A 12553-nucleotide genomic window follows, 5' to 3' on the forward strand; every position below is an offset into this window, starting at 1 on the left:
GGTGACGGAGGAAAGGCTGATTTTTCTTTCTTGGTATGGGCTTGAATTTTGACACAGTCCTTAGCTGCTTAATTCTCCCTGTGCCCAACTGAGAAAGGCCCATCCTAGTTTTCCTGCCTTTTCCTTTTCCTCTTTGCCTCCTTCGCTGCTTTTCCATGTGCTTCTTTTCTCAGAAAGGGGCATTTCCTTGTGCTCACAAACCCTCAGTAGAAAGAATTTTTACAGCCAGGTGGTGATGTAGGCTGTTGGATTCAACTGTGCAGAACGAGCCCTGGGTCCAGAAGCTTAAAAATCCCAAGAGGAGAAGAGACAGTGACACGGCCATCCTCCCGAGGGTGATCTCATTTTCCCTCTCCCTGTTTCTCTCCAGAGAGCACTTGCACCCTATAGCAAACTTAAAATGAGTAAGTAAATAAATAAATGATTTTAAAAGGTGCTTTGATTATGGATTGACTTCATTCCTACTCACTTTCCAGTGAGAAAAACATTGCTAGAGAATTGTGTTAGCAGCCACCCGCCGCTCTCCAACGCCAGCGCTGCCTCTAGCTCGCCGAGCTCCAGCCAAAGAACGGGGGTAAGTGAGGAGGTCTCTTTACCATGGCTCGCACAAAGCAGACAGCCCGCAAATCCACCGATGGTAAAGCATCCAGGAAGCTACTGGCTGGCTACAAAAGCCGCTGGCAAGAGCGCGCCCTCTACTGGAGGGGTGAAGAAACCTCATCGTTACAGGCCTGGTACTGCAGCACTCCTTGAAATTAGACGTTATCAGAAGTCCACTGAACTTCTGATTCGCAAACTTCCTTTCCAGGGTCTGGTGTGCGAAATTGCTCAGGATTTCAAAACAGATCTGCGCTTCCAGAGCGCAGCGATTGGTGCTTTGCAGGAGGCAAGTGAGGCCTACTTGGTTGGCCTTTTCGAAGATACCAACCTGTGTGCTATCTGTGCCAAACGTGTAACAGTTATGCCAAAAGACATTCAGCTAGCACGCCACATATGTGGAGAACATGCTTAAGAATCCACTATGATGGGAAACATTTCATTCTCAAAAAAAAAAAAATTGTTTTCTCTTCTTCCTGTTATTGGTAGTTCTGAACGTTAGATTTTTTTCCCATGGGGTCAAAGGTACCTAAGTATATGATTGCAAGTGGAAAATAGGGGACAGAAATCGGGTATTGGCAGTTTTTCCATTTTCATTTGTGTGTGGATTTTTAATATAAATGTGGGGATGTAAAGCATTAATGCAAGTCAAAATGTTTTGGTGAACAAGTTTCAGCTTTATAACAATTATAAATGAACCTGTTAAATTTTTCTGGACAATGCCAGCATTTGGATTTTTTAAAAACAATTTCTTATTGATGGCAAAAAATTAAAAAATTAAAAAAATTTTAAAAATAAACAAACATTGCTAGATTTTTTTGAAATAAATACAGCACTACTTATTGATCAGCTTTTCCTAATATGTAAACTATTGCCTGTTCATTAGTTGGCCTACTTTCAGATGTTGCACTCCTTCCTTCAGCTGGATCCGTACGCGTCAGTGCACAAACAGCACCAGAACTTAAATTACAACATGGCGGACCAAAGCCATTAATCTGGATCAATGCATTCCAGGGACCACTTCCTTCTTGTATAATTTTCCTCCTTTATGTATAGTTTTCATGTGGGTTATGAGTAGGACATCTTATCCTGAACAGAGATGTATCATAGCTTTGGGGCATTTAAATTTTTGTCTAATAGTACTAAAATCTAGGACCAGCAGATGACATAATGGTTACATTGCTGGACTCCCATGTAGTCAACCACGGTTTGAGGCCTGGACCTGGCAGCTTAAAACTTTCTTGCTTTCTTGCTTTTTGTCTCTCTGTCTCTCTGGCAAGTACATTTGCCCTATAGCAAAAATCTCTCTTAAAAAATAATAATACTAAAATCCATTAACCTTAAATGAATATTGTTAATGTCCACATACTTTTTGCTCCCCGCCCCAAGTTCTTGGTTCACATGAGTTTGGTTTAATTTTATTAAGTAGCAAATAATCAATGCAAATAAACTTTCTTTTTTAAAAAAAAAATTTATCTAATTTAATTTATTATTTTTTAAAAATTTCCTACAGGGCATGCACATTCATCAAAGAGACAGAGAGAGAGAGAGGAAAAAATGAGAAAACAAGCCACCAAATCTGGGACTCAAACTGTAGTCAGCCATGCAGGAGTCCAGTGCCTTAACCACCACGCCACCTGCTGGCCCTGAACTTTCTTTTTTAAAAAAAGGTTAATTAATGTATTCATTTCATGAGAGAAAACGAGATACCCTTGACAGGGTCTCTCACTATTCTGTGATGTACCCCCAGGCTCCTATCAAGCTGTCCTTATGCATACTCAGCAGGGTTAGGTCAACCTGGGATCTGAACCTGGGAATTCCCATATGGCTCTGGCATCACACAGTAACACCCTACATCTGTGCCTCAGTACCTGGGCCAAGAATGAACTTTCTTCAGCATGAAAGCAGTCATGGAAAACTCAAGGTTACCATACACATCTGATTCTAATCCTAATTGTTTTCTACATAACCTTCTTTCTCAGTTATCATAAACAATATTTTCCTTTAGCTCCATGGTGATCTGCAATAATACTGGATTATAAATTCAGTTTTTCTGGCAGAAGCTATCTAAATAGTTCTATTTGTACTTAAAATTATTAGATAAGTCACGTCTCTTAATGGTTTTGTGGTAATTAACTTTATGTGTCAAATTGGCTAAGATTACAATTTCTGGTCAACCACCAGTCTTGATGTGGCTGTGAAGATAGTCTTTTTTGGGGAACCAGCAGTTAGCGTAATGGTTATGTCGCTGGACTCCCACATAGTCCACTGAGGTTCACGTCCCGGACCTGTGGCTTAAAACTCACGCCAGGCGCGTGTACGTGCGTGCCCAAGATCCCAAGAGGAGAATGGAGGAGAAGGGATTGTGGCGTGACCATCCCCCCTGGGGGGTGATTTCTCGCTTTCTGTCTCTATGTCTCTCTCTGTCTGTCTGGCTAGCACATGCACCCTGTAGTGAAAACCTCTCCAAAAAAAAAAAAAGATATTCTTTTTTTTAAGAATTATTTTATTGATCTTTATTAATTTTATTTATTTATTTATTTATTTAAATTTGAACAGAGAAAGAGAGACTGAGTGAGACAGTGGGGGGTGGAGTGAGAAAGAAAGCCGCCAGGTCTGGTACTCAAACCAGAGTCAGGCATGTGGGAGTCCAGCGCCCTTCACCACCACACCACCTGCCAGTCCGGGTATTCTTTTAAATGTAAAACAATAGACTTTATGTAAATTAGATTACCTTCCGTAATGTGGTATGGCCTCACCCAGTCAGTTGAAGGCCTTAAAGAATAGTCTAAGGTCCCCCAAAGCAGAGGGAATTCTACCTCTAGCCTTGGATCTCAAGAAGGCAACAGCTCTTCCTGGAGGTCCAGCCTGCCGGGCCACCCTGCAGATTTCAGGCTTGCCAGCCTCTGCAGGAGTGTCTTCTTAAAGTCCCTCTACAAACACACACACACATGTGCGTGCAACACAGATAGTCCTTGATTATAGCTGGGTAATGTTCTGATAAAACCATTGAATGTTGAACATTTCTTAAGTCAAAAATGCATTTCATACACCTAACCTACCGAACATCAGAGCCTAGCCTAGCCTACCTGAAACACACTCAGAACACTTACACTAACCTACACTTGGGCAAAGCCATTGAACACAGAGCTCATTCTACAATCAAGTGTTGACTATAGAGGAATTTACTGAAAGTGAAGAACAGAATGGCTTCCTGCCACTGCCCGGCATCAGAAGAGAGAGGATCATAGTACCTATCACTAGCTCAGGAAAAGATCAAAATCCGAACCCGAAGTGCAGCTTCCCTGAATGCATGTCACTTTCACACCAGCCTGCAGTTGAAAAATGGCCAGTCGGGGACCACCTGTGCTTACACAGTCATGAACACATTGCGTTTGCTGACAAGCCACGAGTGCAAAAGTGGTTTCATAAGGTGCTAACAGAGCTGGAAATTTCTATTTGCTAATGACTTGGCCCTTGCACTGTCATGTTACAGGCATTACTCACGTGTGTGTGGTGATGCCGGTGTAACAGGCTAGTGCACAGCCATGTAAAGTACAGCACGTGCGATTACGTACAGCCCGTGGTACCTGAGAGTGACAGTAAATGGCTGTGCTACTGTTAGGTATTTACTGTATTGGACTTTTTATCACCATTTTAGAGTGTGCTCCTACAAAAAAGAATAAAACAATATGCTGCTACGACAGCTGCTTCATGCACCTCGTTTTCTCTGTGCTTGGCTTAATCTTGTGCTGTTTGTTCCAGTGGGCCGAGATGTGGACTGGAAGACAGTGATACTGACGATTCCGGCCCTGTGTGGGCCTGGGCTAACATCTGTGTGTGCATCTTAGTTTTTAAGAAAAAGTTTAATGGGCTGACAGGTGGCATGGTGGTTAAAGGCACTGGACTCCCACATGACCGACCGCAGTTCCAGTCCCAGACCTGGTGGTTTGCTTTCTCACTTCCCCTCTCTCTCTCACTCTTGTCAAATTAGAATAAATAAACACATAAATAAAGTTAAATAAAATGATTATTTAAAATAATCAGAAGAAAAATGTTTTTAAAAAAGGAAAAGAAAAACATTTAAAGAAGAAAGAATAAGATAAAAAAGAATAAGATAAAAGGAAAGGACATATTTTTGTACATATGGACAACACCTTTGTCTTTTTAGCTAGATATTGGTGTAAGAGAGTGAAAAAGTTTAGAACATTAAAAATGGACCTGCAGGTGGTGGAGTGGACCAGCAGGTGTCATGGTGGTTAAGATACTGGATTCCCACATGGGCAACGGCATTTCAGTCCAGGACTGGCAGCTTGAAAATCACAACAAATAAATAAATAAATGTTTTAAAAAATAAATAAATTTTTAAAAGAAAATAGAAAATTTAAAAGTAAAAATTTATTTTAAACTAAGGATAATTTATTACTGTAGAAAGAAAAATATTTTTTATAAATCTAGTACAGCCTAAGTGTGCAGTGTTTATAAAATCTATAGTAATGCCCGAGGTGTTCATTCACTCATCACTCTCATTGACTCACCTGGAGCAATTTCCAGTCCTGCAAGCTCCGTTTGTAAGTTCCCTAAACAGGTAAACCATTTTTTATGCCATATTTTTACTGTATATTTTTTGTTAGATACACAAATGTTTACCACTGTAATTCCCAGGGAGGATGGCCACTCCATAATCCCTTCTCTTCCATTCTCCCATCAGGATTTTGGGCACACATGCACACTTGCCTGGCATGTTTTTCAATCAGCTGCATCCGAAACTCAAGCTACATAGTTGGCCATGTGAGCTCCAGCCACCTTAACCACCAAACCCTCTGGCTGGCCCCATTTTGTCTTTTAATTCCATTTTTCACACTCTTTGCAATCCACTCACATATGCACACATGTTTACACACACATACACATACACACACACACACACATCCCATTGTTTCTGTTACTGTGAAAACCCCTGATTGATATAATTCCTAAACGTCAAAGGGATTAAGCCTCCAGAGAAAAGTCCTATGTGAATTTTTATGTTTAGAATTCTTCCTTGCTTCTCCATACTTGCAAATACTGTCTTTGATTTTTTTTTTTTTTTGAGAGGTTTTTGCTATAGGGCACGTGCACTCACCAGAAAAACAGAGAGAGACAGAGAGACAAAAAGTGAGAAATCTCCCCCCAGGGAGGATGGCCACGCTGCAATCCCTTCTCCTCCATTCCCCTCTCCGGATCTTAGGTACACACACGCATGCACCTGGCGTGAGTTTAAGCCACTGGGTCCGGGACTTGAACCGTGACCGACTATATGGGAGTCCAGTGACATAGCCATTACAACACCTGCTGGTTCCCCATCTTTGATATTAAGGACACGAAGAAGGTAGATCATGCACATCGCTGTGACAGTTGCACATAATAAGATGACAGCTGCAGTTTATGTGAAGTAGACAAGGAGGCAGACCCAGTACAGTGTGGAGGCTCAGTAAAGTCACCCTGGAGCTGAACATGAGCCCAAATTGCTAACTCATGAAGGAGTTAGGGTATCTTCCACACAGGGAGAACATTTGGCCCAAAAACATAGCATCCACCTATCATATAGTTTATTCATTCATTCATTCACCCAGCATATATTTGGTGAGTGGGTTTTGTGCTGCAGATGGTTTTTGTCCTTAATTTTGACCATGATTTTTACATCTTTCTTCAGCCTGGGGAAGGTCCATCATTATCTGTCATGATACATGATGCTGTTCCTTTCAGAACTCTGTGTGTGTGTGTGTGTACACGTGTGTGCATGTATGCACATATTAGAGGGCACAGGCACTTGTCAGAGAGAGACAGAGAGAGAAAGAGAAGAAAAAGCACCCTCCCATGAGGGATGGTCATGCCACAAGCCTTTCTCCTCCTTTTCTTCTTCCTCTTGGGATTTTGTGCACACACACACACACACACACACACATGCACACACATGCACACCGGCATTTGTCAATCCACTGAGTCTAGGACTCAAACTGTGAAGGCCACCATGTGTGTTTCAGCTGCCTTAACCACCAGGTTTTGAGCCAGCTCAGAACTTTTTACCCATAAGGATAAAATGATGAACATAAACAAAAAGATGTTTAGAATTAGCTTTGCCAGCAAGTAACAGAAAACCCAAAATAACAGTGGCTTTCAGGACAAAAATTTTTCTATCATCTAAATATCCAGATCAATAATCTAGAGTGGGGGGACCAGCAGTTAGCATAATGGCTATGTGGTTGGAGACCCATGTAGTCGACTGCGGTTCAAGTCCCAGACCCGGTGGCTTAAACTCATGCTGGGTACGTGTGCGTGCATACCCAAAATCCCAAGAGGAGAATGGAGGAGAAGGGATTGCGGCATGACGATCCCTGGGGAAGAGGGTGGTGGTGTTGATTTCTTGCTTTCTGTCTCTCTGTCTCTATCTTTCTGGTGAGCACATGTGCCCTATAGCAAAAATAACTCTCAAAAAGAATAATCAAGAGTGGGGAGAAAGCACCCACCCCTCTCCCTCACTGCCCCACCAACCCCCGCACACAGCTACTGCTCTGCGACCTCGCATGGCTGCCTGGCCCCACTGTTCTCGCCTATATTCCGGACAATGGGAGGAGGAGAAGATGAACATTCACCTTCTCTTTAAAGGCACTTCCTAAAAGTCGCATGCAGGAATCACGCTAACATCCCTTTTTCTAGAACTTACATAACTACATCTAGTTTTCATTCCTGGCAGCCGTGTGCCCAGCTCAGCATTGGAGAAGGAAAGACAAGCACTGGAGGCGGGGGCTGCACTGCAGAGACAGGGGACCAGACGACTAGTACTCCAAGGACTGCACCCTCAAGCTGGAAATGGAGTTGAGAAGCAGAAGCTAACTGTTGTTTTAATGTCTTTTAGAGTCTTTACTACATAATTACATTGTCTTAATGATAGCCATTTACAGCTACTTGTTTAGAAGAAAAGTGTATTTGAATTTTCCCAAATATCAGGAAACAAATTTGTTTTATTTTATCCCATGTGAGTTAATTGACCAAAGGTTATGGTAATTGATTTTCAAGAGGTGAATTCATGCCCAATAGGCGTAACTTCATTTTTTCCTATTTTGAATCCTTCGTATGATCCATGTGAGGGGAAAACACAAGCATAGAAAATGAAGACTAGACATTAATAACAAGATTTCTGACCAGTAGAAATATGTTTAATTATGGTATTAAACCACATCTGTGTGGTGGCCGTTGCAGGAGCGCCGCTCAGACCTTTTCAGAGAACCCGCTGTGATGTGAAGAGCATGCTGACTGATGTCCATGTGAGCCCTCCAGGAGAAGACAGGAACTTTCTGTGGCTCCCAGGGGAGGGCCGAGCACAGTGCTGGCACTCCAGAGGTAACTGTGGGTTTGCAAGCCCTGTCCTTGGAAGGCCTTGAAGCTTCTTCTTGGTGTTCTCACTTCAGCTCCACATGAAGAACCACAGCTATTCTCCTCCAGGGTAAGAGACTATGTGGATACAGTGACTCAGTCAACAGCTGATACAACCGACCGGCCATGAGGACATCCTTCTTTCCCTCGCTTTCTCCGTGCGCTCACCAGAGAAAGACAGAGAGACAGTGAGAAGGGAAGTGAGAAATCACCCCCTGGGGCAATGGCCATGCCACAATCCCTTCTCCATTCTTCTCCTGGGGTTTTGGGCATGCACGCACATCTACCCAGTTTGATTTTCAAGCCACCAGGTCCCGGACTCGAACTGTGATTGACCATGTGAGTCCAGTGCCTTAACCACCATGCCATCTGCTGGCCCCAACAAGGACTTCCTAAACCATCTACGTCTGGCCAGATTACCAGATGGCTCTAGCCCACGCGCAGTCCCAGATGATACCTGTAGAACTGCCTGGCTCGGTCTGACCATATTGCTGACTCAGAGTCATCGAGCAGCAAATCGAAGTTTTGCTGTAATAAGCTACTAAGTCCTGGGAAGGTAGGTGGCTATATACACCTTAAACCAAAGGGACAGGCCAAGTGAAAGCTTTTTGAAGATATTTCTCTTCTTCTTCTTCTCTTCATTTTTCCCATGAGTAAGAGAGACTGAAAGAGAGACGGCATCCCCGACAGGGTCTTAATGCCGCCACATCCACCCCAGGCTCAGCAGCCCTGGATCAGGGCAGCTCCATGCCCGGCCTTCGCAGGGAGGTGTCCAGACAGACCTAGAGCTTCCACGAGAGTCAGCCTCGCAGAGCGCTGCATTTTCCCTGAAAGTTCTACAATATGCAGAGGGCAAATACAATGAAGGGGAAAGGTTAGCTCTTTATGCTAATATAAAACAATAGATTTACTTCAGAAAACCATGATTAGAATTAAAGAGGGTCAGTATAATTCTAAACTGTGTATACCTGATACAATGTTCTTGAACTGTATATAACAGAAAAAAAAAAGAAAGTTTTGGCAATTTTTAAAAAATTATTTTATCTAATTTTATTTATTCTTCTTCAATTTGACCAGAGAGAGAGATAGAGTGAGAAATCAAGCCACCAGGTTCAAGATTCGAACCCTGGTCGCCCATGTGGGAGTCCAATGCCTCAACCACCATGCCACTTAACGGCCCCTTCACAATTGTTTTTTTTTTTTTTTTGGAGAGATTTTTGCTATTGGGTGTGTGAGCTCACTGGAAAGACAGAGAGAGACAAAGAGACAGAAAGTGAGAAATCACCCCCCCAGGGGATGGCCACGCCACAATCCTTTCTCCTCAGTTCTCCTCTCAGGATCTTGGGCACGCACACACGCGCCTGGTGTGAGTTTAAGCCAACGGGTCCAGGGTCGACTACATGGGAGTCCAGCGACATAGCCATTATGCTAACTGCTGGTCCCCCCTTGGCAATTTTTGAACAACCAATGTCATATGGAGTGTGTTCTCTGACCCCAGTACAGTTAACACCACAATCTGTGCATCAATTTCCAGGGAGCTGAAGTTTCCAGTGCCCCAGGGTAGCCTGAAGGTGCTGAGGGGTGCACACGAATAAAAGCCTGAGATTAAGAGGCAGAGGCTGCCACAGGTGGGAAAGCCGGAGACAGGACAGAAGGCCAGGACCCTGTGCTCAGCAGAGTGTGCCGGGGGGTGGGGGTAGAGCAGCCACTCTGTGGGTGCACGACAATGCCTTGGAGGACACTGGTCTCCCTACCATCCTGGAGTAAGAGCCTCCCCCTGCCTCGTCGCCATCCCCACCTAAAACTCCTAACACTTTCCAAAGAGAAGCAGGTAAGAGAGATGAGAGACTTAGGAATGACAAGACGGAATTTTCCACACCTGAGAGGAGTATGAGTGAAACTATTTGAACACACCGCAGTTTTTAGAACCGAGTTAAGGGTCTGTCCCAGGATGCCACAGTTAAGTGCTATACAAATGGAACTGGATTCCACAAGGCTGACAGAGGTAATCTGGCCTCTGGTGACTTGAAAAACACACTTGGCGTGTGTGTGTGTGTGTGTGTGTGTGTGTGCACGCGCACGTGCATGCACATGCACACGTGCCCAAGACCCTGACAGAATGGAAAAATGGAAGAGAAGGGATTGCAGCATAACCCCACCCCACAGAAGGTTCTCTCTCCCTCCTAGCAAGTGTGCGTGACGTCTGGAATTTAAGTAGGCCCGCCTCCTGGTAATTAAAATTTTAAACACACGCACATACACACACACACACACACACACATACACACACATACACACACATACACACACACACACATACGTATGTATAAAATAAAAGTTTAAAAAATGTGTAAAACATATTTTAAAGAGCAATCTAAAAAATCTATTTGTCACATAGCATCTCAGGATAGGGATTTGCTTGTTAGAACTATACCAGGATCTCAAACTCAAACACTTAACCAGGATCAAGCAGGTAAAACTAATGAAGCAAAATAAGTATAAAGAATATGTAGAGCATGGTGGTGTCTTTGGCAAGCTGAGGAATACATGCCCCAAATAAAAGCATTTCAAATTTTGTGAACTGGTTTTGGCCAATGGGCCACCATTCTTTCATAATATGAAGCTCACATGTATAGTTGTTATTTCTCCTTCTTAAAAAAATTGCATAGTGGTTAGGGCGATTCGAGTCCCAGACCTGGAGACTTGTTTTCTCACTTTGCCTTTCTCTCTTTCTCTCCCTGTCTTTCATCAAATTAAAAAATAATAACAAATGGACTTAAATAAATAGTTATTTTTTAAAAATGCTAGAGAGTGCATGCACTTATTGGAGAGAGAGAGGGAGAGAGAGAAAGAAAAGGAAAGCAAGAAAGTACTCCTCCAGAGGAAATGGGTCTCTTCTTCATTCTCAGGGATTTGGGGCACATATGCTGGCTGTGTTTTTCAAGCCACCGGGTCTAGGACTTGAACTGCAGAGTTGTCCACTTGGGATCCAGAAGCCTTAACGACACACTAGGGGCTGGTCCAACAGTTGTTACCTCTGTTACATCTTGATCAAATTTGATCATGATTAAGTATTTTTGCATGTGTTCACCCCATAGCGAGATCTACAGAGGCTGAGCAGCGTCCTACTCCCCTTCGCACCCCAGGACGCATTCCCAGGCGCACCGTAGGCCTGCAGTGAGCAGCTGCGGCAGGGTTGGTGAATGAACAGACACGTGAAGAAGGGCCCATAGCAGCAAATCATCCAGATCAATGCGTTAACTGAATGATAGCAAGAGTAATCAAATCAGAGAGGGAGCATGAGACACCTCACCAAGGTCTGCCTCTCTGCAATGTGACATGCAAACAGCTGACAGCTCCCTGCCTAATGACAGCCTGTAACCGGAGAGTCTGGAAGCTCCGTGTTTGGAAAAGGCACTAATTTCTTTCATTTTTAATTAGGTGACCAGTGATTAGATTATTATTGCTAGGGACAAGCTGATTAAGAAGTCACTGACAGTCATTTGTCCTCCTCTGAGGGCTGTCACCCGGGCACATTTACATAATGACAGCTTCCCAGCTGGGAGCTCTACTCTCTGCCTGTGTCACTTCTGGCAATAAATGCTGGTCCCTCACTGTTTGGGGCTTCAGTAAATTTTCCAAACAGGCAATCATTTAAAGGAAACTTTTACTGAAAAACCTTAGAAACGGAAAAGCACCCTAACAGAATTTGCTGAGGCTTCTAGTCTCTCTCTCTATTTCTCTCTCTTACTAGAAAGAGTTTCTGAGGTGGTGGTTGTAGGTGGGGAAAGGAGATGGTTCATCATTTCCACCATCAAGAATGTTCTAAGGACCAGCAGTTTGCGTAATGGCTATGTCGCTGAACTCCCACGTAGTCGAACGTGGTTCAAGTCCTGGACCCGGTGGCTTAAACTCACACCGGGTGCATGTGCGTGCATGCCCAAGATACCCAAAGGAGAATGGAGGAGGGATTGCGACGTGGCCATCCCCCCTGGGGGGTGATTTCCTGCTTTCTGGCTCCCTCTGTCTTTTTGGAGAGTGCACGCACCCTATAGCAAAAATCTCTCAAAAAAAAATAAATAAAGGGAATGTTCTGGAGAATTAGTTGAGAGTGTACCACCCTTGGGCCAGCAGGTGGCGTGGTGGTTAAGGCACTGAACTCCCACACAGTCAACTGCGCGGTTCAAGTCTGGACCTGGCGACTTGAACATGCCAGGCACGTGTGTATATGTGCCAAAAATCCTGAGAGGAGAATAAAGAAGAGGGATTTCATCCCATGGGGGATGAATTATCACTTTCCTTTTCTCTGTCTGTCTCTCTCTAGCAGGAGCACATACCCTATTTCAAAAACAAAAAAAAAGTGTACTCTAAAGAGGATAGAGAGATGTGTGTGTATGTATGTGGTGTGTGTGGTGTGTGTTTGGTGTGGTATGTGGTGTATATATGTGGGGGGTGTGTGTGTGTGTGCTGTGTATGTGGTGTGTGTGGTATGTGTGATGTATGTGTGGTGTGTGTGTGTTTGGTGTGTGTGTTTGATATC

The 12553-nt window shown here is 43.7% G+C and overlaps 1 pseudogene; it reads left to right on the forward strand.

Moving 5' to 3' along the window:
- The first annotated feature begins 536 nt into the window (after nucleotides 1-536).
- Nucleotides 537-1012, forward strand: LOC102470250 (histone H3.3-like; annotated as a pseudogene).
- The last annotated feature ends 11541 nt before the right edge of the window (nucleotides 1013-12553 follow it).

The sequence above is a fragment of the Tupaia chinensis genome, unplaced genomic scaffold (genome assembly GCF_000334495.1).
Source record: "Tupaia chinensis unplaced genomic scaffold, TupChi_1.0 Scaffold000155_1, whole genome shotgun sequence".
NCBI lineage: Eukaryota > Metazoa > Chordata > Mammalia > Scandentia > Tupaiidae > Tupaia > Tupaia belangeri.